This window comes from Mauremys mutica, chromosome 11, assembly GCF_020497125.1.
Source record: "Mauremys mutica isolate MM-2020 ecotype Southern chromosome 11, ASM2049712v1, whole genome shotgun sequence".
NCBI classification, from domain to species: Eukaryota; Metazoa; Chordata; order Testudines; family Geoemydidae; genus Mauremys; species Mauremys mutica.
The window spans coordinates 43,518,637-43,546,376 of NC_059082.1; the positions used below are offsets into that span (position 1 = coordinate 43,518,637).

Sequence of the window (27,740 nt, forward strand, 5' to 3'; positions counted from 1 at the left end):
AGGGAGTTGTTCAGCAGAAATGTTATTTTCAGAGGTCCTAGGTCCAAGCGTCCAGGACTCTGGCAGCTGCTAGAGGATGGTGTCTCCAGGAGGGTTTCAGCTTTCTTGACCATGGGACGCTGTTCCAGAAGGACTACTATGCAGAGATGGGGTCCACCTATCGAGGAAGGGGAAGAGCATATTTAGATACAGACTGGCTAACCTAGCAAGGAGAGCTTCAAATTAGGTTTGATGGGGCAGATGACAAAAGCCCATAGGTCAGTCCAAAACATGGAGACCTGGGAGAAGGGTTGATTCTGGAGGGAGTATGTGCCATTATAACAAAGATAAGGGAGAGGCAAAAGAGAACAAAGTGGGGAAATCAAATCAATATCTTAAATATCTGTATACTAATGCGAGAAGTATGGGGAATAAGCAGGAACAACTTGAAATGGTAGTTAATAAACACAACTATGACATAGTTGGCATCACAGAGACCTGGTGGGATAATAGACATGACTGGAATATTAGTATAGAAGGACACAGCTTACTCAGGAAGGACAGGCAGGAAAAAAGGGAAAAGGCATTGCTTTATATATAAAAAATGCATACACTTGGACCAAGATTGAGATGGAAATGGGAGACAGACTTATTGAAAGTCTCTGGGTATGAATAAAAGGGGTAAAAAACAAGGATGATCACAGGTGCTGACTCTGGGGGTGTTCTGGGGGCTGGAGCATCCATGGAAAAAAAATAGTGGGTGCTCAGCACCCACCAGGCATCAGCTGTTCAGCTGCGGGCAGGGGGCGCTCAGGGAAGGGGGCAGGGGCTGGCCTCAGGGGAAGGGGTGGGAAGAGGAAGAATAAGGGTGGGGCTTTGAGGGCAGGGCCTCGAGGCAGAGTACAGGTGGAGCACCCACCCAGAAAAATTCAAGTCCGTGAGGGTGATGTCATGGTAGGGGTCTACTACAGACCATCTAACCAGAAAGAAGAAGAGGTGGATGAGGCTTTTTTAAAACAGCTTACAAAATCATCCAAAGCACAGGAGTTGGTGGTGATGTGGGACTTCAACTACTCAGACATCTGTTGGGAAAATAATACAACAGGGCACAGATTATCCAACAAGTTCTTGGGATGTATTGGAGACAATTTTTTATTTCAGAAGGCGGAGAAAGCTACTAAGAGAGAGAGGCTGTTCTAGATTTCATTTTGACTAATAGGGAGGAACTAGTTGAGAATTTGAAGTGGAAGGCAGCTTAGGTGAAAGTGATCATGAAATGATAGAGTTCCTGATTCTAAGGAATGGTAGGAAGGAAAACAGCACAATAAAGACAATGGATTTCAAGAAGGCAGACTTTAGCAAACTCAGGGAGTTGGTAGGTAAGATCCCATGGGAAGCAAGCAGGGCCAGATTTCCAATTAGGCACAGTAGGCATGTGCCTAGGGGCACGGGCGTTCTAGGGGCACCTTACCTCTCTAAAACTGTGTACAACATGAAGGTCAACTGTAGGCCGGGTGAGGCACTGAAGATGCAGTGCCTAGGGGTGCATAAAGTGTAAATCCAGCCCTGGATGCAAATCTAAGGGGAAAAACAGTTCAAGAGAGTTGGCAATTTTTTAAAGAGACATTAGTAAGGACACAAGACCATACGATCCCACTGCATAGGAAGTATGGCAAGAGATCACCCTGGCTTAACCAGGAGATCTTCAATGACCCGAAACTCAAAAAAGAGTCCTGCAAAAAGTGGAAAATAGGTGAAATTACAAAGGACGAATATAAATAAATAACAAGTATGTAGGAACAAAATTAGAAAGGTCAATGCATAAAATGAGATCAAACTAGCTAGAGACATAAAGGGTAATGAGAAAACATTCTATACATACATTAGAAGCAAAAGGAAGACCAAGGACAGGGTAAGTCCTTTACTCAATGGGGGGAGGAGGGAACAATAACAGAAAATGTGGACATGGCAGAAGTGCTAAATGACTTTTTTGTTTCACTTTTCACCAAAAAGGTGAGTAGCGATTGGGCATCTAACATAGTGAATGCCAGTGACAATGAGTAGTATCAGAGGCTAAATAGGTGTAACCTTTCTGCCAGGTTGGGGTTCAATATCGAGTAGTTCCTTTCCATTGATGCAACACAGAACCAGCTCCAACCCCCACCCAGTAATCTGGGAAATTTACACACCACACCCTGGGCACCTCTGAGAGGCAATACTTCCCCACTCACAAGCACAGAGTCTGAGTGTACAAAAGAAACTTTTAATAAAAGGAAGGAAGTAACTGGGTGTTAATCTGAGAAAACACCGCAAACAGCATTCATAAACATAAACCATGAGTAAAAGACTCACTCCCAAGTAGGTTTGACAGTGTCCTTTTCCCCTCAGATTCTTAAGTCCAGCAACCCAAAAGTCCCTTTCACATGCCTGACCCTTCTCTGCAGTCCTCCCTCAGTTGCTGTCCTTGGTCAGTGCAGCCCCGGAGTTCAGAGGTTCATCTACAGAGTTCACCTACCCTCTGGGTGGGGTAAAGAGGTACCTTACTCGCTCCACTGCTTGGGCACTTGCTTGCTGCCCCTCTCTGCCAGCCGCTTCCACTGGCCACCTGCTCACCGTGCCTGTCCACCAGCCGCCCTGCTCGCCGCTCATTGCACCTCTCCGTCACACCAGACACTCATTCACCAACTGTCAGTTGCCTTCTACTGCCACCTGCCTCTCTACCATGACTTCTGCACATCAATCACTTAGTAATTTTCAGCTCTTTGCAGACTGGGCAGAAACACCATCCCACCTCAAGTGATATCAGCTTTCAGTGATTTTCAGCTCTTAGCAGAGAGAGTAGAAATACAGTCCCCCCACAACTGACTTCAGCTCTGATCAAGCATTTAACATAACAAAGAAGCTGCTAAGGAAGTCTATTTAGCTCTATTGTTTGAACAGTAGGGAGAAACAGATTAAATCAGTCTAGCCAAGACCCTTAATGAAGGTGTATAGCCTCCTGATTTAGGATTCTATACTTTCTTAAAGGGCTCTGGCATTCAAGCCCCTGGCTTAATGACATCCTTTCAGCTGAAGGTGACCTCCCTCATTTGGGACAGGCTAAGCACAGTCCTGCTTCCCTGTATTCCCATAATAATTACAACATTTTGGTAACAGCATTTCACTACCCCTGCATTCAGTACGAAAGCTATTTATACCCAACACCAGCCATAATTGATTACTTTGACACTGTTCTATGTGCTGAATATCTAAGCAGAGCAGGAGCAAACTGTATTTACATAAAAACACCCAATTCTTTCCCCCTCCCAGCTGCGCAAACCTCCCCTGTCCTTAGCTAGAGGACTCCTCCATTGGGCTGCCACTGAGTGTGATGGCATGTCCCTGTCTCTCTCACACACACACACCCGCCAGTCCCCCATCCATGAAAGGCTTTTCCTGTGGCTGCTGTGGGAAGGTCTAAACTGAGCATGCTCTGAGCACCATGTAAAAGGGAACAAAGAGAATGAGTGACTTTCTGCCTTGGGCCAGGATTTCTTCAAGGCAAACACATGACTTGCTGATCGGCACCAGTGGCATGACACATGTCTTACTGATGGTTTTAATAACTAAACTTTCCCTCTTAATATGTTTGAATGTGTTTGTTTAATCCCTATCTTCCCGCTGTGAATAGGGTTGCCAGGCACCCAGTTTTTGACCAGAACACCCGGTGAAAAAGGGACCTTGCTGGCTCCATCTGACACCACTGACCAGGCTGTTAAAAGTCTGGTTGGTGGCACAGCAGGGGCCTGGGACTAAGGTGCTCCGCGAGGCTCCCAGAATTGGCTGCCAGGTCGCTGCAGCCCCTAACTGTGTGGGTGGCCAGGGAGGCTCCACATGCTGCCCCTGCCCTGAGAGCCAGCTCCGCAGCTCCCATTGACCGGGAACCATGACCAATGGGAGCTGTGGAGGTGGCACCTGTGGGTGCGATGGCAGCGCGCAGAGCCTTCCTGGCTGCCCATGCATCTAGGGGCTGCATAGACCTGGTGGCTACTTCTCGGGAGCCACCATAAGCGCCGCTGGGAGCCCGCACTCCAAACCTGCTTCTGCTCCCTAACTCCCTGCCCCAACCTGGTGAAAGTGAGTGAGGGTGGGACGAGCGATGGAGGGAGGGGGCAGGGCCTTGGGGAAGGGGTGTGGCAGGGGTGGGGCCTCAGGGAAGGGGGGATAGGGTGTTCAGTTTTGTGCGATTAGAAAGTTTGCAACCCTAACTGTGAAGTGCTGACCTTATTTTTCCAGGAGATTGATATTATATACATTTTGCCATTGATAATGTCCATTCTCTGAGAAGAGGCATTTCTGGGTTATGCACCATGCTTAATCTCAACCAGGCAGAGTTGAAACACCTAGGTATATGTCTGAGGAGTGTGCTTAACACATCCTGGGGCTGTCCATATAGGCCCATGTCTCTTGTCATGGCAGACTTGTCCTGAGCAGCCACTCTGTTAAATGCACATGGATCAGGTGTCACCTTTCCTGAACCTCTCCCAATGGCATGACATGGCCTGAAGCACAGTCTCCATGAGGCTTTGAGTGGGATGGAGTCTGGTGGAGTGAGGTAGCCAGGTACCATATCCAGCTGGGGTCACAATCTGGCCCTTAATGTCAGCACAGTGCTTTGAAATTTTGGAGGGAAGATGCAAAATATTATGATTAAATAATTATGTAAAGAATTGCAAAATAATGTAAAGTATTATGATTAAATGAGCTGTCAGCATTCTCTCCTTCCAAATACCTTAGTGAGCCTACAACAGGACAACATCTCTTGAAATGCAAGGCACATGCATTTGACTTCTGAGACCCTTGCAGCACAAGCAACAATACTACATTAATGTGCATTTGGGAACTTTTGGTGCATGCCAGCAGGGTCCACATGGGCTAGTTAGTGCATAACACACTGGTGCTCATCAGAACTTACACCCCTCTGAAGTATATTTGGATCTAAATGCCTCACAGTCTGGGATGCAAGAGCGCAATGAAAGGAGATCAGAAGAGCACTCTGCACACATTCTGCCTTCCAGTTCATTAATTAGGAATTACTAAATGAATCTAAACACCCATACAAAGGCCAGGCATTATCACTTACTGATAAAAAGCTTTTTAAGGGCAAAATGCTGTGGGAGGAAGGGGGGATTGAAGCAGTAGCATCCATGCAGGGGGTCTGTAATATTTCCTGAGGTGCATGGCAAGCAGGATGGCTCAGACAGAATGCACGCAGGGGGTTCAAGGGTTAGGCCATACCTTGAAGCTGGCTAACCATGCCACCATGGGGCTGCTAGCAGGGCCCCATCAAAGCTCAAGAGAGCAGTAGCTTGGAATCCTGACTTTGTATTTGGAGATGAAGCAGAAGAAACTCCCTGCACCCTCCTCTCTCATCCCCATGTACCCACACTTGAGAGGGTGGCCAGTGGTCACTGTCTCTAGTTTGTGCAGTGCTTTCCCCATCACAATCCTTGTACCACCTTGCCCTGCAATGGAGGTGTCTGTGGGAGCCAGCTGTTATAATTCCACCACCGAACTGAAGGAAGGGTTGGGGTAATTTACCTTCCTAAGACAGTCCCCCACCTCCCTATTACATGGGTTCCTCAAATCTGTTCCAATGTTGGACTCTCGGGCTATCAATCCCTTGCAGCCTCACAGGAACAGACCAAATGGTGAATGATTGCTACGGCCAACTGTTCATCTAAGCACTGAAGAAGAGAGAATGTTATAAGAGAACATTTAAGTGTTTGCTCTGTAACTATAAAAATGTTTGCTAAGACTAGCAGTCAGGGAAGAAGCATTACCGAGTGTGAAATACTAGTTCATCTCCTCCCCAACAGAAGAAGCCTGGAGGCACCAGACAAACTATTGAGGAACATCTGTGAACAAAGGCCTTTTCTTTCCCCAACACCCATAAAGAGGGTACGTGCACAAGCCCTTGTCTCATCACAGCTTGAGCTCTGAGAAGCGGGATAAAAATCCCTGTAAAACAAATTATCACTATGCTTCTTGAAATTTGAAAAGGGCAAAATTTCTAAGCATAAGCAAGGGATCCCCAAGCTTTTTGGCTTGGGTTAGCCCTACAGAACACATAGAGCTTGCATATTATAGCAATTAATATTAAATGCCAGATTGCGGCCCGGACACGGGGGCCGGGCAGGAGCCACACCGCCCGGCCAGACCCGGGGGCCAGGCAGGAGCCGCGCCGCCCGGCCGGACCCGGGGGCCGGGCAGGAGCCATGCCGCCCCGCCCGGCCAGACCCGGGGGCCGGGCAGGAGCCATGCCGCCCCGCCCCGCCGGACCCGGGGGCCGGGCAGGAGCCACGCCACACTGCCCGGCGAGGTCGCAGCTGGACCCGGGGGGCAGGAGCCGCGCCGCCCGGCCCCAGGGTCCGGGCCGCAATCTGGCCGGGCAGCGCGGCGCCTGGAGCCCTCCTCCCACTGGCGCCCCCACCCCCTGGCCCCAGCTCACCTGGTGGAAGCCTTCTCAGCCCTCCCAGGCTTCCCGCGCGAACAGCTGATTCGCGGGAAGCTGGGGAGGGGGAGGAGAAGCAGGAGGAGCTTCAGAAGAGGAGGCAGAGGTGGAATAAGGTGAGCTGGGGCCGGGGGAAGGGTAGAGAGCTGCTAGAGCTTTTGTTAAATTTAAAAGCCCTTTTGGAACTAGTTGTCCCTCCAGGAACAACCGGTTCTAAACAGGCTTCTAAATTTAACAACCGGTTCTCGTGAACCGGTGCAAACCGGCTGCAGCTCACCACTGCTAAGAAGACACCCAGAGAAAAGCTGTACATACTGACCTTCATGGATTTTGCCACCCGATGGCCAGAAGGAGTAGTTCCAAGCAACAACAGCACTAAAAAAGTGTGAGCAGGTATAAGCAGACATTTTTGCCATGGTAGGCTGGCCCTCTGACATTCTTACAGATTCAAGAACTAACTTCCTGGCAGGGACCATGAAATGTCTTTGGGAAGCTCATGGGCTGAACCACTTGGTTGCCACCCCTTACCACCATCAAACAAATGGCCTAGTGGAGAAGTTTAATGGGATTTTGGGGCCCATGATACATAAATTCATGAATGAGCACTCCAATGATTAGGACCTAGTGTTGCAGCAGTTGCTCTTTGCCTACATCCCAGTTTGGGGTTTTCACCCTTTGAACTTGTTTGAACTAGTTAAGGGGCCATTACAGTTGGTGAAGCAGCAATAGGAGGGGGTTACATCTTCTCCAGGAACTAACATTTTGGACTTTGTAACCAATCTGCAAAACATCCTCAAAGACTCTCTAGCCCTTGCTCAAGAAAACCTACAGGATGCTCAACAAGAGCCAAAGGCCTGGTATGATAAACATGCCAGAGAGCATTCCTTCAGAGTAGGTGACCAAGTCATGGTCCTGAAAGTGCTTCAGGCCAATAAAATGGAAGTGTCATGGGAGGGGCCATTTATGGTCTGAGAGCACCTGGGAGCAGTTAATTACCTCATAGCATTCCCTAAAACCTAAAGTATACCATGTTAATTCTCTAAAGCCCTTTTATTCCCAAGAAATCAAGGTTCTCCAGTTTACAGCCCAAGAGAGAGACGACGTTGAGTGGCCTGAAGGAGTCTATTATGAAAAGCAATGGTGGCATAGAAGAGGTGAGCCTTTCCATAATCCTTGGGTGTAAGCAGCGACAGCAAATCCAGGAGCTGTGCACCAGCTTCGCGCCAATATTTTCAGCCACCCCAGGATGCACAGAACAGTGATACCACTCCATTGACACAGGTGATGCTCACCCAATTAGAGCCCAACCCTACTGGATGGCTCCTCAAGCCAAAACCACGATAGAAAGGGAGATCAAGGACATTTTACAGATGGGTGTAATCTGCCCCTCTGAGAGCACATGGGCCTGGTTCCCAAACCAGATGGGGAAATCCACTTCTGCATGGACTACAGTAAGCTAAATGCTGTAACTCGCCCAGAGAACTATCCAATGCCACGCACAGTTGAGCTATTGGAGAAACTGGGACATGCCCAATTCATCTCCACCTTAGACTTAACTAAGTCTAGGTACTGGCAACTGCCGCTAGATGACCCAGCCAAGGAAAGGTCAATCTTCATCCCCTATGTAGGGCTGTATAAATTTAATGTGCTCCCTTTCGGACTGTGAAATGCACTCACCACCTTCCAGAGAGGTAGATAACCTTCTGGCTGGAGTTGAGGAATTTGCAGTCACCTACCTTGACGATATGGCCATATTCTCAGATTCATGGGCAGAACATCTGGAACACCTCCAAGCTGTCTTCCAGCTCATAAGGGAGGCAGGATTAACCATTAAGGCCAAGAAATGTTAAATAGGCCTAAACAGGGTAACATACCTTGGACACCAGGTGGGTCAAGGAACTATCAACCCCCTTCAGGCTAAAGTAAATGCTATCCAAAATTGGCCTGTTCCTAAGTCAAAAAAGCAGGTCCAATCCTTCTTCGGCTTGGCTGAATATTACCAACAATTTGTACCACACTACAGCCAAATTGCCTCCCCACCGACCAACCTAACCAGGAAAAAACAGCCAAATGCAGTTCATTGATCTGAGAAGTGTCAGAAAGCCTTTAAACAGCTTAAGGCGGCCCTTACGTCTGACCCTGTACTAAGGGCCCCAGCCTTCAACCAACCTTTCGTTGTAACCACAGATGTGTCCGAGCATGGGGTAGGAGTAGTTTTAATGCAGGAAGGACCAGATCAACAATTGCATCCTGTCATGTTCCCAGGAGCGGCCCCAGAGTTTCTGGCGCCCTAGGCAAAATTCGGGGGGCGGCATTTTGTGCACTTCCCGTGGGGCGTGCAGGAGCTTCCGGTTCCACTCCCATCACACCACCGAAGAAGGACCCTCCGCCGAAATGCCACAGGCGACAGCGGCAGTCATTGAGCTGCTCAATTGCCTGCCGCCGTTTTCCGTGGCATGTCAGCAGACGGTCCTTCTTCGATGGCACGACGGGAGTGGAACTGGAAGCTCCCGTGCACCCCATGGGGAGCGCACAAAATGCCGCCCCCCGAATCCTGGCGCCTCAGGCGACCGCCTAGGGTCGCCTAATAGAAGCGCTGGCCCTGCGTGTTCCTCAGCAAAAAACTTTCTAAGAGGGAAAGCCACTGGTCAGTCTCAGAAAAAGAATGTTACACCATTGTGTATGCTCTGGAGAAGTTATGCCCATACATTTGGGGATGGCATTTCCACCTGCCGACTGACCATACTGCACCGAAGTGGCTTTACACAGACAAAGAGACTGACAAAAAACTTCTTCAGTGAAGTTTAGCTGTACAAGACTTTGATTTTGTGATACAACACATTTCAGGAGCCTCTAACAAAGTGGCTGATGCACTCTCCCGGGAAGGTTTTCCAGAATCAGCCGGGTAAAAATGTCCCTATATTCTAAGTCGTTGTAGTCCTTAAAATGTGGAAAATACTGTTTAGTTCTTCATGTAATTATTAGTAAAATTAGAAGTTCATGTATCTTATTAACTCTGTTTCCTAAACCTCCAGGAAGAAATCCAAGCTGGTGTGGACCCAATCTGGACCAGGCTGGCCAGCACTGGCAGTGATTTGGGGGGCGTGTGATAAATGAAGGGGGACACCCAGCCAGCCAGTTAGCTATAAAATCCCTCCTAGTAGCTGTTCTCTACTTGCTTTACCTGTAAAGTTAAAAGTCTCACTGCTATGCATAGGTAAAAGGAAGTGAGAGGGCACCTGACCAAAAGAGCCAATGGGAAGGCTAGAACTTTTTAAAATTAAGAAAAAACTTCCCTTTTGTCTGTCTGTGGTTGTTCTCCGGGAGAGACGGACAGGACAAAGTTATATTGTAAGCAGCTTGGGCCAGGTATGAAAATCCATGAGTATCATACCTAGAAACTACTCATTTGAAGCCCCATATATGTAACTAGATCAGGAAATGTCCAGGAAGACCTGATTAGGTTTATCTCTTATTTCTTTATGGCTTTTGGATTCCTCTGTGCTAACCCAGGTGCTTTTGTTTTGCTTGTAGCCTTTAATCTGGACCTCAAGAAAGCTATTCTTGATGCTTAATCCTTGTAGTTGTTTTTTTTAAATCTAACAAATGCCCAAGTTCCCAGATGTATTTTTTTATTAATAAAATTTACCTTTTTAAGAACAGAATTGGATTTGTGTGTCTTCAGAGGTTTGTGCACACGTTTAATTAACTGGTGGCAACAGCTGATTTCCTTTTTTTTCTTCCTTTCTCAGCTCTTCCCCATAGGGGAGAGGGGTGAAAGGGCTTGAGGGTACCCCACAGGAAGGAATTCCCAAGTGTGCCTTCCTGGTTTCTCAAAGGGGTTCTGCACTTGGGTGGTGGCAGCATCTACCCATCCAAGGTCAGAGAGAAGCTGTAACGTTGGGAGTTTAATACAAGCCTGGAGTGCCCAGTATTAATTTTTAGAATCCTTGTGGGCCCCACCTTCTGCACTCGAAGTGCCAGAGTGGGGAATTAGCCTTGACACAGGCCCAGTGCATTTTCCATGAACAAAGTACAAACATCTCCAGTAAAATTCTGGAACTGTATTTGTTTTGATTGTTTACCCTGTAGTGCTACCTTACAGCTTGGTTGTGGTAATGGGAGAGAACTGTTGTTTAAATAGGAAAACAAATTAACAGATCCCAAAGTCCCTCACCCTCTTTTCAGCAGGGCACACATATGTTCCGGGGAGAAGTTGGTGGGAGCCCCTTGCTGAAATATCAATAGCCTATCGCTGCCTGGATCTCTGCTCCTTGAGCTGTGCTTTGAAGCCCCCAGATTGCTTCAAGTCAAGAGTGAACATTTATTAACTTACTAACTCTCCTCCTTTTCCCCACAAAGTGCTGTAGTGCTCTGCTGCCTCATAGAGAAGATGTGCTATTGTGCTCTAATTGGAAAGTAAGGGAAAGTTACCCTGTTAGCTGGGGTGAGCGGGCTATGGGGGAAGGAATCAACATAACCAGTTAATATAGAGTGGTTCCTTACCATGGTAACTGCAATTCATTGAGAGCATCACCTCTGCAGATTCACTCTTGTGCAGAGCAGTACAAATATCTGATTTTTTAGTTTGCTGATTTGTTCCGAAAAATTTGGTGGGGGTTTGTTTTGGGGTGCCCCAAAAGAAAATTTTTCCAAATTTTTGGTGAACAAACAAACAAAAAATCCTTTTGGGTCAAACAAAAACTTTTGTTTCATTTTAGGGCATTTTCAAAAGTGTAGATATTTACATTAATTTTCCTTTAAAAAATTGTAAACAAAAAGTAATTTCAAATGGAAAGATCTAAATTTCATTTTGAAAACAGTGAACAAAACGTTACAATTATTTGTTTTAGGCTTTTTTCCCAGCTGAAATAATTCAGTGAAATCCAGCCCAATTTGCAAAATGTTTTGGTTGAGCTGAATCTGCATTTTTCAGCAGAAAATTTTCAGCTGAAACATTTCACTCACTATTTGTCCCTCTAAGGAGACCAGGAATTAACAAAGAACACTCCGTTGCCAAGAGGGTAAATCAAGAACACACCTCCTCTTATTCCAAGCACCCCAGGCCCAAGGGGCGAGTAAATGAAAATCCTGAAAGGTCTGACATGAGGTTAGCGATTATCCTCGCTCTATGGTCACCCCACACCAGGATTCGAACCCTTGGAGCATGAGTAGCTTGAGAGACACCCAATGGAAAATACAGCCATAACTGCAAAAGAGAGGGCCAAATGCCAACAAAGAACAAATCTGTATGCATGGGAAGAACTGTTTCCCCTTCTCTTACTACAGCCATGTCCCTTAGGCACTCTAGTGCAGAGATCTGAAGTTCTGTTAATAGCAGGTGGAGGTGGGATTGTTTTTTTCCCTCAGTTTCTTTGTTCAGTGTTTAGGTAGCGGGTGGCTGGAAGGATTGCCTGTCTGGCTACATTAAGGAAGCCCTCAGCTAAACAAAAGCTTAAGTGTTCTTTCAGGGAAGGAGGGATTTGTTTGCTTATGGGTTTTTTTATGAATTGTGCAATTTATTTTAATTAGCTCCTCTCTCTTTATGTAGGTCTCATTTAGCCAGAGAACAAAATTCTGAAAGGGGGATTTAAAGAGCGAGTGAGAGAAAAGAACACTCATTCAGGTTGGGATTATACATTTATTCACTCATTTTATCACCCAAGGGAAGGAAAAGAGAAGGACACGCCCTATACCGAGTTTAAGATAAATGTGAGGGGTGCTTTTTACTGTTCTGTCCCTCTGGAATCTGAGTTCACCCCAGAGAATGAAATAAAATGAGGCAAGCTTTAGTTACTATAGCTCTGTCATGAATTGTACGACATCATGGGGGTGTACAGAGTTTATAAAGTATCAGAGGGGTAGCCGTGTTAGTCTGGATCTGTAAAAGCAGCAAAGAGTCCTGTGGCACCTTATAGACTAGCAGACGTATTGGAGCATGAGCTTTCATGGGTGAATACCCACTTCGTCGGATGCATGTAGTGGAAATTTCCAGAGGCAAGTGTATATATATGCAAGCAAGAATCAGGCTAGAGATAACGAGGTTAGTTCAATCAGGGAGGATGAGGCCCTCTTCTAGCAGTTGAGGTGTGAACACCAAGGGAGGAGAAACTGCTTTTGTAGTTGGCTAGCCATTCATAGAATCATAGAATCTCAGGGCTGGAAGGGACCTCAGGAGGTCATCTAGTCCAACCCCCTGCTCAAAGCAGGACCAAACCCAACTAAATCATCCCAGCCAGGGCTTTGTCAAGCCTGACCTTAAAAACCTCTAAGGAAGGAGATTCCACTACCTCCCTAGGTAACCCATTCCAGTTCTTCACCACCCTACTAGTGAAAAAGTTTTTCCTAATATCTAACCTAAACCTCCCCCTCTGCAACTTGAGACCATTACTCCTTGTTCTGTCATCTTCTACCACTGAGAACAGTCTAGATCCATCCTCTTTGGAACCCCCTTTCAGGTAGTTGAAAGCAGCTATCAAATCCCCCCTCATTCTTCTCTTCTGCAGACTAAACAATCCCAGTTCCCTCAGCCTCTCCTCATAAGTCATGTGCTCCAGCCCCCTAATCATTTTTGTTGCCCTCCGCTGGACTCTCTCCAATTTATCCACATCCTTCTTGTAGTGTGGGGCCCAAAACTGGACACAGTACTCCAAATGAGGCCTCACCAGTGCTGAGTAGAGGGGGATGATCACATCCCTTGATCTGCTGGAAATGCCCCTACTTATACAACCCAAAATGCCATTAGCCTTCTTGGCAACAAGGGCACACTGTTGACTCATATTCAGCTTTTCGTCCACCGTAACCCCTAGGTCCTTTTCTGCAGAACTGCTACCCAGCCATTCGGTCCCTAGTCTGTAGCAGTGCATGGGATTCTTCCGTCCTAAGTGCAGGACTCTGCACTTGTCCTTGTTGAACCTCATCATATTTCTTTTGGCCCAATCCTCTAATTTGTCTAGGTCCCTCTGTATCCTATCCCTACCCTCCAGCGTATCAACCACTCCTCCCAGTTTAGTGTCATCTGCAAACTTGCTAAGGGTGCAGTCCACACCATCCTCCAGATCGTTAATGAAGATATTGAACAAAACCGGCCCCAGCACCGACCCTTGGGGCACTCCACTTGATACCGGCTGCCATCTAGACATGGAACCATTGATCACTACCCGTTGAGCCCGACCATCTAGCCAGTTTTCTATCCACCTTACCGTCCATTCATCCAGCCCAGACTTCTTTAACTTGCTGGCAAGAATACTGTGGGAGACTGTATCAAAAGCATTCACAGTCTTTGTTTAATCCTGAGCTGATGGTGTCAAATTTGCAGATGAACTGAAGCTCAGCAGTTTCTCTTTGAAGTCTGGTCCTGAAGTTTATAAAATCATCTAGTCAGGTGTTCATTGAGGATGCTCTTCAACTGGGTGTGGCTGGATCTATGAGCCTTTGAGGGCAAACAGTGATGAGGCTGATGTCTGGGGTTTGGGTGTCTGCTAGGAGGAGACAGGGACAAAATGACTGAGGTCTGACCAGAATAGGAGAATGCTTCTGAGGAGCCCCATATTCTCCTCCAAACAAGGGGTCCAGTCTAGAGGTAACCAACATTGTTGGTCTGGTGATCAGTTGTGGTAGGCACATGGTGGATGGAAGGTGTCATTGACCAGCACAAAGGTGGTCATGCCTATACAGGAGTTGGTAACTAGGAACTGGAGCCTAGAGTCAGAGGCCAGAACCAAGGGTCACAGCCAGTGTCAGGAGCCAGGAATTGGTGTCGAGGGTCAGAACTGGGTTACCTGGAGTGAGGAAAGGCTGGGAGCTATGGGTGAATGCTTTGAGCAGTCACTGAACAGTCTGCAGCATGAGCTTTCGTGGGTGAATACCCACTTCTTCGGATGCATCCGAAGAAGTGGGTATTCACCCACGAAAGCTCATGCTGCAAAACGTCTGTTAGTCTATAAGGTGCCACAGGATTCTTTGCTGCTTTTACAGATCCAGACTAACACGGCTACCCCTCTGATACTGAACAGTCTGCTGACTCTTCCAAGCAATCAGGCACTGTGGCCAACCAGGCAGCTTGGAGACTGGCTGCCTGGAGACCAGCTCTGTTGCAGGCCCTGATTCATGACTGGAGGTTTCTTTGGGCCCTTGGATGAGAGGTGTTCTCTGCAGGGACGTTGAAGTCTCTTAGTGCAGTGAGATCTGGGGACCACATCACTATGTCAATGAGCATCTCTATCTGCTCTCCTGGGAAGCCTCCACTGTCTGGAAGTTAGTAGGATTTCTAGGTTGACTTGTCAGCTGCTTTGTAAATGAGAATTCTCTTCCTTCCACTCTTCTGCACTTGAGGCTGGACTGAGGTCAGATGGTTCCTCTGCCTCCATCGTTCTGGGGGTTTGGTGGATGGGATAGGTGACTGGGATGGGGTAGCTTGCAATCTGTCCTCTCACTAGGTGCTGATAACACAGACCAGAGGGAGGAAGCCCATCATCTCATGATGCGGGAAGGCCTTGTGGACCATGGCTCTTGCATTGACAAACATGACTTGAGACCTGGGTTACAGCTGAGAGTGGTGCTCATCTGAGGGGCAGCTGCAGGCCCAGCTCCCTGGGGTGGAGGTAGATTGTAGTGCCTTTCTATTGAGGTGTGGGCTGACCTCAGACATCCATCTGTCCCATTAGCACTGGGGCTGTGGGGGCAGGGTATTGAGCAGCCACCTTTGAACCGAATGCATTGGAGAACCAAAAACCAAAGGAGTGGCAAAGCTGCTCCACATTATGGGTCCTTTGTACCAAGCTGTAGGAGAGGGTGGAGCAGGGGTAGTTGTGGCTCTGCTCCTGAGCGCCAAAGAGTGGGCTGAGGGGCAGGTGGCCTTTCCCTCCTCCCTTTTCTCACTTCTGTCCTTTCTCACCACCCTTCTTCCTCTCCACTCTCCCTCTCTCACCTCAGCTTTTGGGGGAGAAAGTGCCTCTCTGCCTGTGCACAGACTCTGGTGGGGGATGCTCAGCTGCTGCAGCCCGGGAGCTGGGAGGAACAAGGAAGATGGCGGTGGTGGGACTGGGGAGTTGGGACCCTATAAATTCCATCTCCCTGCTGGTATCAGGATCTTTTGCCCTCCAAGCTGGAAGGCGATTGGTGGTGGCAGCAGCTGGGAAGCAGGGACAGGCAGCTGGGGAATAACTAGCTACAGATCAGGGTAGGGTTTGCCTATTGTATACGACTATGAGGAAGAAGCCCTCCTGGTACAAAAAATTAAAAACCTCTCCATCAAAGCAGTATAAAGCTACAAGACCTCCAGTCCATATCTTAAGGCCGGCAGTGTTGCCTGCAGACTGTTGCCCTCCTAGCTGAGCTCTGTGACTTCTGTCTCCACTTATTCTTCCTCAGGGCACCTCCCTGCTGTCTGACTGAGCTCAGGGTCACCCTCCCCATCCCCCACTTGAATTCTCTTTCTTCCTTCCAGCTCCTGAAACAAAGGTATTGATGGAATTTATACCTGTGGATGAAGGAGTGTGAAACTGTCCGGATTTTGTGAGGGCTTCATCAGCTTTTATTGCTTTTCAGTCCTCAGGTTCCAAACCTTCCTTCGGCTTGTAAAAATTGCCCACTGAGTGCAGATTCTGCCCTTATCCCATCTGCTGGCTCCTTTGATTATGTTATTTATATAATTTAGTTTGTCTTGTCTTTTATTGTACTGGAACAGCAAGGGATTTTTATTTCATCAGTTTCTATTTAGCTCGTCAATGTAGCACACGATTTTCAACCTCTCCCTCCCTTTGCACATGAGCACAAAGGCTAGTCCAGAGAACAAAGCAGTTGACAGTTTTAAAAAGGCACATTTCTCTTAAGCTGCCCTTTAATGACTTCATAAACTGACCAGACACTCTGATTTAGATGGGACAGTCCTGATTTTATTCTACCACTCAACTGACCCTTATAATTTCATTAAAAAATGGTTAAAGGGAGTGCAAACGACAGTTTAGAGCAGAGGATTGAGAGCCAGGACTCCCTAGTTCTTTTTCCAACTCTTAACATTGGCCTGACCACTCCACACCTCACCAGTCTGTAAAATGGATATAATATTTGCCTATGTCATTGAGGTCTTGTGAGAGCTACTTACTTTAGTTAGACTGTAAATGCTTTGAGGCAGAGACCATCTTTTTGTTCTGTGTTTGTATAGCACCTAGCACGATGTGGTCCTGGCCATTAGCAAGGCTCTTAGATGCTACCACAATACAAAGAAATAATGATGATAATTCATGTTTGTAAAATGCTTTGAGATCCTCAAACAAAAGGTATTGTAGACAGGCAAAGTATAACAAGTTTTGACCCCACAATTCATATATGGTCCTTAAAAATTATCTTGTGGATTTTAAATAGCTGTTTCCTTTAATGGCCATTCTGTTGCCAAGGCAACAGTTCTCACTTATTTTTGTCTTTAGGGCTCTCAAAAAAGTGTACTCCTCGTGCTGGGGCAACACTTACCCAACACTATTGCTGAAAGAGTTATACTACTATGAATAGATGCTCCTGCTTTACAGATGAAGAAGTTCGCACAAGCTTTAGATGCCACGTAAGTTGAAGCTGCTGTTAAACAAAAGCAGGCATGTTAATTTCAGCTCCATTCATTTCCTTCATTCACATATTTCAGACCTCCATGTCTGCTAAAAGGATAAACCATGGAAGGGAACAAGTATCTTGAAACTTCCAACAGGGTAGTAAAGGCAAAGAAAGCACCAAAAAAAAGTTAGAGTTTAAAAACTGATTAAAAACTTTCACCTGCCTTTAACTGTGTGGCGGGGCAACAACTCACTGGCACAGTGCCTCCTGCAGGTCGTCCAGGGAATTAGCTCTTCCAGCCCGGAGTGCCCTCTGCAGGCCGGTGTCTCGCCTGCCGCTGGCCCCCGTGTCCCTACCGGACCCCGGTGCCCTTCTGTGCCAGGGTCCTGCCTCAGGGAAACCCCAACCCCCTATCCCCACCTTACCTCAGTGATTACTGCCAGTCATCATCTAGCCCCCACTCCCTGGGGCAGACTGCAGTCTGTAATGGCCACTCATCATCAGCCAGGGGAGTTGGGCCAGCTGCCTCTGCCTATATCTGGGCTACCCCCTGCAGCCCTAGTACCATTTTGTGAGCCCTTACTTCGGCCTGCAGCCTGGGGCTTTGCTAGGCTGGAGCTCCCCAGCTCCCTCAGCCCTTCCCCAACACTGCTCCACCCTAGATACCGTTCTCAGCTTCCCAGGCAGCCAGGTCCTTCTCTTTCTAGGAAGCTAGAGAGAGTGTTTTTAAATTCCTTCTGGCCTACCGCCCTCTTATAAGGGCCATGTGGGCCCTGATTGCACTGGCTGCAGCTGTGGCTGCTTTCCCAGCTTTTCCCCTGCCACAGCCCTCTCCCAGGGCTGTTTTAAGCCCTTCAGGGCAGGAGTGGGATGACCACCCTGCTACAGACTGGTATACAACTTTGATATGTTTGCAGTTAGGAAACATACTCAGAGTGGCAAAGCTAATGGGGCACAGCTAATAAGTTAACACATATTTCAAGGGACCATTCAAGGCGAAGTGGCCTATTAATACCCCTCCAATCACAGAGAGAAAGGAAGGCGGGGGGGAAAGGCAGCGGTGGGGGCAGGGCTTGTTAGAAGGTTATAGATAGCTGTAATAAGCCATAAATCTAGTGTCTCTGTTCAGTCCATGATTTTGAGTGTCTCACAAAATTATGAATTTAAGCTCCGAGGCTCATCTTTTGAAGATGGAGTGCAAGTGTCCTTTGAGGAAGAGGACAGAGAGGTCAGATGTGGAGTGATCATTTTGTGAAAAGTGTTCACCCACAAGTGATACGGTGTTTTTGTTTCTTACCATTTTTCTGTCAGAGTTCATTTGAGAGTGTAGTGATTGTCTAGTTTCACCCATGTCATTGTCATTGGGTTATTTAATGCACTGGATGAGGTACATACTTTGCGGTGGACCCATGGATCTTGAAAGGTGTGTTGTGGCAGCCGGTATTACTCATAACAGTGGAGATATGTCTGCAGTTTCTGTATCTGTTTTCCCTCCTCCATTCCTCCTTTCCCCCCTTCCCCCCCACGGAGTGTTAATGGGCCTCTTCACTTTAGAATCATAGAAGATTAGGGTTGGAAGAGACCTCGGGAGGTCAGCTAGTCCAATTCCCGGCTCAAAGCAGGACCAACACCAATGAAATAATCCTAGCCAAGGCTTTGTCAAGACGGGCCTTAAAAACCTCTAAGGATGGAGATTCCACCACCTCCCTAGGTAACCCATTCCAGTGCTTCACCACCCTCCTAGTGAAATAGTGTTTCCTAATATCCAATCTAGACCTCCCCCACTGCAAATTGAGACCACTGCTTCTGAGAATATTCTTCTATCATCTGCCACCACTGAGAACAGCCAAGCTCCATCCTCTTTGGAACTCCCCTTCAGGTAGTTGAAGGCTGCTATCAAATCCCCCTTCACTCTTCTCTTCTCTAGACTAAATAAGCCCAGTTCCCTCAGGCTCTCCTCATAAGTCATGTGCCACAGACCCCTAATCATTTCCGTTGCCCTCCGCTGGATTCTCTCCAATTTGTCCACATCCCTTCTATAGTTGGGGGACCAAAACTGGACGCAATACTCCAGGTGTGGCCTCACCAGTGTCAAATAGAGGGGAATAATCACTTCCCTCTATCTGCTGGCAATGCTCCTACTAATACAGCCCAATATGCCTTTGGCTTTCTTGGCAATGAGGGCACACTGCTGACTCATATCCAGCTCCTTGCCCACTGTAATCCCCAGTCCTTTTCTGCAGAACTGCTGCCTGTAGCAGTGCATGGGATTCTTCCTTCCTAAGTGCAGGACTCTGCATTGTCCTTGTTGAACCTCATCAGATTTCTTTTGGCCCAATTCTCCAATTTGTCTAGGTCACTCTGGACTTATCCCTACCCTCCAGCATATCTACCTCTCCCCCCAGATTAGTGTCATCTGTGAACTTGCAGAGGGCGCAATTAATCCCATCATCCAGATCATTAATAAAGATGTTGAACAAAACCGGCCCCAGGATCAACCCCTGGAGCACTCCACTTGATACCAGCTGCCAACTAGACATCAAGCCATTGATCACTACCCATTGAGCCTGACAATCTAGCCAGCTTTCTTTCCACCTTATAGTCCATTCATCCAATCCATACTTTTTTAACTTGCTGACAAGAATACTGTGGGAGACCATATCAAAAGCTTTGCTAAAGTCAAGATATATCATATCCACCGCTTTCCCCAAATCCACAGAGCCAGTTATCTCATCATAGTAGGCAATCAGGTTGGTCAGGCATGATTTGCCCTTGGTGAATCCATGTTGACTGTTCCTGATCACCTTCCTCTCCTCCAAGTGCTTCAAAATGGATACCTTGAGGACCTGCTCCATGATTTTGTCGGGGACTGAAGGGAGGCTGACTGGTCTGTAGTTCCCCGGGTTCTCTTTCTTCCCTTTTTAAAATATGGGCACTATATTTGCCTTTTTCCAGTCATCTGAGACCTCCCCTGATCACCATGAGTTTTCAAAGATAACAGCCAATGGCTCTGCAATCACATCTGCCAACTCCTATAGCACCCTCAGATGCAGTGCATCCGGCCCCATGGACTTGTGCTCGTCCAGCTTTTCTAAATAGTCCTTAACCTGCTCTTTCACCATTGAGGGCTGCTTACCTCCTCACCATACTGTGTTGCCCAGTACAGCAGTCTGGGAGCTGACCTTGTCTGTGAAGACCAAGGCAAAAAAAGCATTGAGTACTTCAGCTTTTTCCACATCATCTCTCACTATGTTGCCTCCCCCATTCAGTAAGGGTCATACACTTTCTCTGACCTTCTTGTTGCTAACATACCTGTAGAAAACCTTCTTGTTACCCTTCACATCCCTTGCTAGCTGCAACTCTAATTGTGCCTTGGCCTTCCTGATTACACCCCTGCATGCTCTAGCAATATTTTTATATTCCTCCCTAGTCATCTGTCCACATTTCCACTTCTTGTAAGCTTCCTTTTTGAGTTTAAGCTCACCGAAGATTTACTGTTAAGCCAAGCTGGTTGCCTGACATATTTGCTATTCTTTCTGCACTTCCATATGGTTTGTTCCTTCTTTAAAATACAGACAGCTCTCCTGCAGTCCTTGCCCCCTCATATTAGCTTCTCAGGGGATCCTTCCCATCAGTTCCTTAAGGGAGTCAAAGTCTGCTTTTCTGAAGTCCAGGGTCCTTATTTTGCTACTCTCCTTTCTTCCTTTTGTGAGGATCCTGAACTCAACCATCTCATGGTCACTGCTGCCTAGGTTGCCACCCACTTCTACTTCCCCTACCAATTCTTCCCTGTTTATAAGAAGCAGATCAAGAGGAGCACGGCCCCCAGTTGGTTCCTCCAGCACTTGTACCAGGAAGTTGTCCCCAACACTTTCCAAAAACTTCCTGGATTGTCTGTGCCCTGCTGTATTGCTCTCCCAGCAGATGTCAGGGTGACTGAAGTCCTCCAGGACCAGGACCTCCAGTACCAGGGCCTGTGATCTGGAAATTTCAGTTAGTTGTCCAAAGAAAGCCTCATCTACCTTAACCTTCTGATCCGGTGGTCTATAGCACATGCCCAACACAACATCACCCTTGTTGCTCTTGCCTCTAAACTTAACTCAAAGACTCTCAACAGGCTTTTCTCCAGTTTCAAACTGGAGCTGAGCAATCATGCTGCTCTTTTACGTACAATGACCTTGAATGGTCCCTTGAAATATGTGATAATTAGTTATGCTAAACAATCTGTTCTACCTGGTATTTAGCTGTAACACGCTGAGTACATTTCCCAGTCTTGAAGAAGTTTAAGCTTGAAAACTTGTCTCTCACCAACAGAGGTTGGTCCAATAAAAGGTATTACTTCACCCACTTTGTCTCTCTCATATCCTGGCAACAACATGGCTACAACAACACTGCATGTCTCATTATTGTTATAGCTAATGCTAATTGATAACAGTCAGTTAGTAAATGAAGTGTATCCTTCAGAACAGGAGAGGGAGACAGTAGGGGAGAAGAGCAAAGAACTACTACATGGTGGAGAGCTGGTAGTGACACACTCATTGCTTAGCTGCTATGAAAATGTGTTTACTGTTTCTTTAAATCCCTGGCAGGCCAAATCATGTGCTGCCACACAGCAGCTCAGCTCAGCAGTGTCTCGATCAGGCCTTTTAAAATCCTTGCTTTTGGCCTCTCAGCTGCTTAAATCACAGAAACAGCTTCCTCAGCTTCAGTGGAAGCATTAGAGAGGAAAAGCGAAGCTCAGCGGGCCAATAGAGTAGGAGCAGAGCGGAAAGGACAGTCAAGTTAATAGAACGAAGCCCAGGCACCTGGCTGCCAGCATCACACCAACAATTACCCTACACCTGACTACAGTTGCATCTGGTAAGTTTTCAGAAATCAAAATGTGTCTCAGTGCTGCCAAGGAATGAAAAGGGGGAGATTTCAGCCTTGGAACAAAGGATGACGACCTCCTCTGAATCACCTCCAACAACATTCTTGACTTGCCATTGCAGATATAAACAGTGGTCCCACTTCCCATCCTCCTGTCTCCAACATGTCCCATACCAGATGCTTCAGATGAAGGTGCAAGATACTCTAAGTCAACAATTATGGTATCACCTACCCACGGGGGAAGTTTCTTCCTAGCCCCTTTGTTCTGAGGTTGCCTTAAGCCTCATGTTTCTCGGCACTGTATCTCTTCCAAATGTTTGGTTGTGGTGGTGGTTTTTTCAATCCTAACTAATGTAACTGTTTAGTTCCTTGGGAAATAGTCACTTGTTTTTTATTAATAATATTTTATTATTTGTTTGTATTACTGTAGCACCTAGGAGCCCTAATGCAGAGGATAAAATTAACAATCCTGAGAACAGAGGAAGCCACCAACTCAGTGTATGACCCCTGGTTCTGCCAGCTTTCTAATGGCACAAAACCGAAGCCCCCTGCCATGCCCCGAGGCCCCGCCTCTGCCCCGCCCCTACTTGCTCCATCCCCGCTCCGTCCATTACTCGCTGTCTCCTACCCTCACTTTCACCAGGCTGGGGCAGGGGTTGGGGTGAGGGAGGTGGGTGAGGGCTCCAGCTAGGGGTGCAGGCTCTGGAGTGGGGCTAGGGATGAGAGGTTTGGGGTGCAAGAGAGGGCTCCAGTCTGGGGCCAGAAATGAGGAGTTCATAGTGCCAGAGGGGGCTCCAGGCTGTGAAAGGGGGTTGGGGTGGATGAGGGCTCCGACTAGGGGAGTGGGCTCTTGGGTGGGGCCAGGGATGAGGAGTTTGGGGTGCAGGAGGGGGCTGGGGTAGAGGTTTGAGGGGTGCAGACTCTTGGAGGGAATTTGGGTGCGGGAAGAGACTCTGGGCTGGGACAGGGGGTTGGAGTGTGGGAGAGAGTATTTGGGGTGTGGGGTCCCAGCGGCACTTACTACAGCTCCCAGGAAGCGGCTGCCAGGTCCCTGCAGCCGCTGGAAGCATGGGCGGCCAGGGAGGCTCCACGCGGTGCATGCTGTCCTTGCACCTGCAGGTGCCTCCCCAGCAGCTTCCTGGCCAATGGGAGCCATGGAGCCAGCCCTCAGGGCAGGGGCAGCACAAAGAGCCTCCCAGGCCGCCCATGCGTTTAGGGGCTGCAGGGACCCAGTGCCCACTTCTGGGAGATGCGCAGATCTAGGGCAGGTAGGGAGCCTGCCTTAGCCCCAGACCCCCCACTGTGCCACCTACTGGACTTTTAACGGCCTGCTCAGGAGTGCCAACCAGGGTCCCTTTTCAACTGGGTGTTCCGGTCAAAAACTGGATGCCTGGCACCTGGAAAATCCTGATCTAATGAGGGTTTTCCCCACCCCCTCCCTGATTGAATCCCAAAACTACTGGAATTAGAGTTAAAGGGACAAAGTTGCAAATAGATAGAGTTTATCAGGCACCAAGCATGTCTGCAAGGGACAGCCACATCACTATGTGCTGACATAAGTGTAAAGACGTGCAGGCTGCCTTGGGAAAGTAAGATCTTACTCAAATGTGGAAAATGTCATTTTCCCAGGATTTTTCTTTCCATTCATAGCTGTAGAAAATTGTATTTAATCTAGCAAGAACCCTGATCTCTGAGCAGTTTATCTGATATGTTACTTTATCCCTAGGGACTGCAAATTTCAGAGCTTCCTCAGGGTTTTTAAACATGAAGGCTTGTTCAAAAACTCAAGTGCAGAAAAACCTAATTTCAGAAAGAGTCTTAAGGCCCTTTTTATACTAAACAAATACAGGTATGCAATCAGAAGGGGAATACTATTTGTTATATTAATTATATGATATGAGGTTAGCTTCAGTGGTGATCACATGTAACTAATAGGGAACAGCTTCTGTGATACTTTTATTACTTTGATGGCGCTGATTGAGAGCAGGCTACGCTTTCCTTATAGTCTACAGATTAGGTACTAATTAAACGGTCTGCTGTGAAACATCATGAATATTCTTTGCATGCAGATAAATGCCGAACATCCTCAATATCCTTTTACTTTCTATGGTTCTTAGACCTAACTAAACCCCAATTCATTAAAGCACTTAAGTATGTGCTTAAACCCCTTTGAAGTCAATCGGATTTAAACATATATTTCAAGTTTCCTTTTACAGGACCATAGACTGCTAGTTAGGAATAAGCTTAAGATCCTACTTTCAGTGAAGGACTCAAAGACATGATTAATGACTAACAAACCCCATTTACAATATTTCAATGACACCACTCTGATTTTGCCAGTTAATTTTATTTAATGTTAAACACAACAAGCAAATTTCATAGTGCTTGAAAAGCTCCTTCTCCAAGAAATACAATAAAGAGGATAAACAGAGAAGATAGAGAGCATTATCTGTTGCTACATTATGTTATTGATGCCAATCAGTGAGGAATCATTACAGGAGTATTTCTGTACAGTTGTAATAATACTGGTTCTGTGATAGCTTTAATGACTGGACCTTTGTTCTGTCTTCCAGCTGTGACTGTTGAATAACCAGTCTGCTTACTTTGCAGGGTGTTTTATGGAGTTTAAGTGCATTTAAGAACATTGTTAAAATTAGAAATGTCATTTAAGTATTCATTTGGCAGCAGATAGCTTTCCAGTGGTACACCTATGGAGTGTGCCCTAGGAAGCATCATTATACACAGAAGAGCCTATTTGGACAACAGTTCCTTGGATACAGACATTAAGCAACCGGCAACCTCCCACTTTATCTCTTTTGCATTCTTTAAAATTCTGTATGTGAAATATTAAGGTCATTAGCCACCAGTAAAACTCTTCCAAAGATGGATATTGCCCTAATTCAGGAAACACCTCTGCATATCTCTGAATATAGTTCATTGAAAAAAGACCGAGTATGACAAGTATTTGTTGCATCCTACATTGCTCAGAGAGGAGTAGCTATACTAGTACATAAAAATGTACCCTTTAGTATGATGGATTAAGGTCTATATCAGGGTGGCTTGCTCCATGGGCTGGAGAGCCTGGGGCTAAGGGCTTGTCTTACTACTGGAGGGGAAGGGATCGCTCAGTGGTTTGAGCATTGGCCTGCTAAACCCAGGATTGTAAATTCAATCCTTGAGGGGGACATTTAGGGATTTAGTTGGGAATTGGTCCTGCTTTGAGCAGGGGGTTGGACTAGATGACCTCCTGAGGTCCCTTCCAACCCTGATATTCTACAGTGACAGGAGAGCTTCTCCTGTCAGCATAGTCAGTACCGGATTTATAATGGTGCCAATGGCACTGTGCCAACATTCAGAAGGGGCCCCAGCACCCAGACCGTGGCCCTGTGCCCCATCCTGAGGCATCACCCCCACTCGGCCTCTTTCCCCCTCCCAAAGGCCCTGCTCATTCCTCTCCATCCCCTCACCTGACCTGCCACTCACTTGCTCCTCTCTGCCCCCCCCTCCACACACTCCCCACACCCACCACCTGCAGCTTGCTCCTTTCTGCCCCTCCACCTACATGAGCAGCTGGCGAGGCCTTGGGGGGAAGAGACCAAGCATGGTGGAGTGCAGGGCAGGGCCTTAGGGTGGGCCCATTAGGCAGATTAGAGGGCTGTGGGGCCCTGGGCCAGAGCAAGTGGGGGCCCTTCCCCACCCCTTCCACTTGCAGTCCCCCCACACCCAGCAGGAGTGTGAGGTGGGTGGAGTGGATCAGGGCATGGGGGTGCTCATTTTTACATGGGCCCCCCAGACACAGGCCCCATTGGCCCAGTGGCTAATCCACCACTGGCTAGGACCCACAAAAAGTTAATCCAGCCCTGGGCATAGTTAAACCTCCTCCCTGAGAGGCAGTAGCTACATTGCCAGGAGAAACTCTCCCATTGTCATAGCACTGTCTACACAGGGGAATAGGTCAGTAACTGCATTGCTCAGGGGTGTGGATTTTTTACACCCCTGAGCCATGTAGTTATACCAGTATAGGTCTGTACTGTAGACCTGGCCTAAGCCAGCCCTGATTACACAATGAGCCATGCCTGGGTGAATCAGGTGAGCCCAGTGTAAAAAGAGCAGGAAGTTGAAGTATAGAGCATGTGGCAAGGCACCTCTTCTCTCTTGCCAGCCTTAGCATTTCTCCCCTCTGCCAATGGTGGGCCTGGGGTAATCAGTCCCACTCAGGCAGAGTTTGCCTTCCCCTCTTCAGAGCTCCCTTGACTGTGTCTTCAGGGTAGGCCTGAGGGTAAGCCTAAAGGGTGGTCCTTCCCCATTCAAAAAAGGGAAATGGTCCCATAGACACAAACAAAGGGTGATACTATTCCCTACCTCCTCACTGGGTCAGGGTGTCAGTCCTTCCCCTAGCCAGGGCTCGGGCTTGGGCTTGTCTGCTTCCCCTATGAGAAGGGGCACAGCCTCTCCTCCTGGAGAAGCTAATTCCTTGCTGCCACTAGCCTGGTAACAACTAGTGTATGTGTCTTCCTCTCCACCCATTGTCTCACTAGAGGAAGGGTTTTAAAAGGTCTCAGGCAGCCCTTAATTGGATTCAGGTGTCTCTAATTAACCTGAGCTAACCCCTTCTCAGTTTGTAGGAAAAAGGGCCTTTAACATTCTAGGGCTAATATCTATCTTCCCCAACACTCTCTTGTGGGTATGGAGCTGCTGCTGGGCCTAGAGCTCTTGCTGCCTCAGCTTCTCATCTGGGCTAGACACCCCCCTCCCACACTGGCTGGTGGGCACCCGGAGGGAGGAACCCTGCCCCTGCTGCCACCACCTGAGGGGTCCCTCCTGCCTTGAGGAGGAAGAAAACTTCTGTTGCTGGGGGAGCATGCAGGAACCCAGCAGGACACTGTGGAGGGGGCCTCCTGAAGGACTGAGTAACTTTTCAACTTTGTTCTTGTGATGGGGGTATCAACTGTTGCTGTGGGAAGATAGGGTAGGGTGTGGTGCCTGCCTCATCTGTCCACCCTACCCCCATCTCTGTTGCTCCCTCCACCACCCCCACTTACCACCTACCTCTGCTGCTTACTCAGGGACTCGGCTGCCTGCCTTGTCCCTTTTCCACCACCTGGGCCTGAAGCAGCACCATGTTCAAACTGAGTTACAAGTGCACGTGCCACCTCCTGACTGCTTCCTGCAGCCTTTGGCTGGTGGACTTTCTCACCCTCTGCCTTGCCCACCAGCCTTTCTGCTGCCGCCTGCCCCTTGCTACCTTCCCCCGCCCACCTCCTTTTTCCCTGGACCTTAGTAGCTTCAGTTTGTTGCTTGCCCTGCCTTTCACGCTTGGGAGTTCTGTTTGTTTGCCTGCCCCACCCCGACCCCTGAAGCTAGTCCTTTTTTTGTTTGCTTGCCCTGCCCCCACTCTGCTTCCAGCCCATATGTCTCTCCCCTCTCCCTTTACAGTGCCCCTGTCTTGCCACCCCTCCTCCTGTGTGCCCACATCCTCTCCACATGCGCTTGTACCCTTTCTCCTATTATGTTGAGCCCTGCTATTCACTGCAACCCCCCACCGATATTACAGTCCTTCCCCGCTCCCCTAGTGCAGCCAGAGGAGCCAGAAATCCCATCTTGTGTCAGTGCCTGCACTACTCCTTTCCTGCCTTGGTAGGTGCCCCTGTTACACCCCCCACCCTTGGTGTCCTCCTCCTCTGCCTGCAGCCTAGTGGGGAGGAGTGGTTGGCCTTCCCCTGACTATGGCAGGCTAAAAGATGGGTGGGTCCCTTTGGGTGGAACCCACTGCCCCTCCTCCACCTGTTTCCCCCGTCCCCCTCTGTGGCTACCACCTTGACCGCCACTGCCAAACTACCTGTCATCACCCTCA

At 48.0% G+C, this 27,740-nt stretch overlaps 1 long non-coding RNA gene across 1 annotated transcript; it reads right to left on the reverse strand.

Annotated features, from left to right (window-relative positions):
* Positions 1-26,396, reverse strand: LOC123344596. Its single transcript, XR_006572599.1, has 3 exons — positions 26,249-26,396; positions 1,451-1,557; positions 1-157 (listed from the first exon to the last, which is right to left on the reverse strand). It is a non-coding gene; the product is annotated as an uncharacterized LOC123344596 (long non-coding RNA).
* Between the last annotated feature and the right edge of the window lie 1,344 nt (positions 26,397-27,740).